Below are 687 nucleotides of genomic sequence, written 5' to 3'. Positions count from 1 at the left end.
AGGCCAAGGCAGGAGGATGGCTTGAGCCCAGACGCTTAAGGATGCAGTGAGCTATGACTGTGACACTGCGCTCCAGCCTGGGCATTAGAGCAAGACTCTGTCTCTTAAGTAAAAAATAAATAAAAATAAAAATAGGCACTTGGTCTCAAGTCACCCACTTGGCCCTCTTTCAAGTGTACTAAAAAATAAATAAATACCTTTCTAAAAAAATAAAAACAAAACGAAAAAACTTACAAAGTATCTACTATTATGGAAGGCTCCATAACTGGTTATTGCAGGAGATAAGCAGGTTACAGGTGCTACCCTCAAGGACTTGACAATCTTGAGAGGTTAAGATAAATACAGAAAAAATATTGACACATTTCACACAGAGAAGATAAACTTAAGAGATCCTTATCACTTCAGACATATTTCACCTATAGTCACATCACTTATATACAATTTGTAATGTAATCTCCTCGAGTGTAACAACTTAATACCTACCACTATGCTTGAGTGTGCAAATACAGGAAGGTAAGGAAGGGAGGGAGTTAAGTAGTAGTCCAATTAAATGCTATATACTAATTTGCAAATTCTAAGTGCATCTCACTTCCAAAATACAGGAAGTTTCCTAAGGTGCTTTTAGGAGGCACAGGAGGCAAGGTGGATAGGGTAAGGCAGGAAAAGTTAGAAGGAAGGAAATAATCA

Source organism: Mandrillus leucophaeus, unplaced genomic scaffold (assembly GCF_000951045.1).
Source record: "Mandrillus leucophaeus isolate KB7577 unplaced genomic scaffold, Mleu.le_1.0 Scaffold71, whole genome shotgun sequence".
In the NCBI taxonomy this organism is placed as follows: Eukaryota; Metazoa; Chordata; class Mammalia; order Primates; family Cercopithecidae; genus Mandrillus; species Mandrillus leucophaeus.
This window is presented reverse-complemented; position numbering follows the sequence as displayed.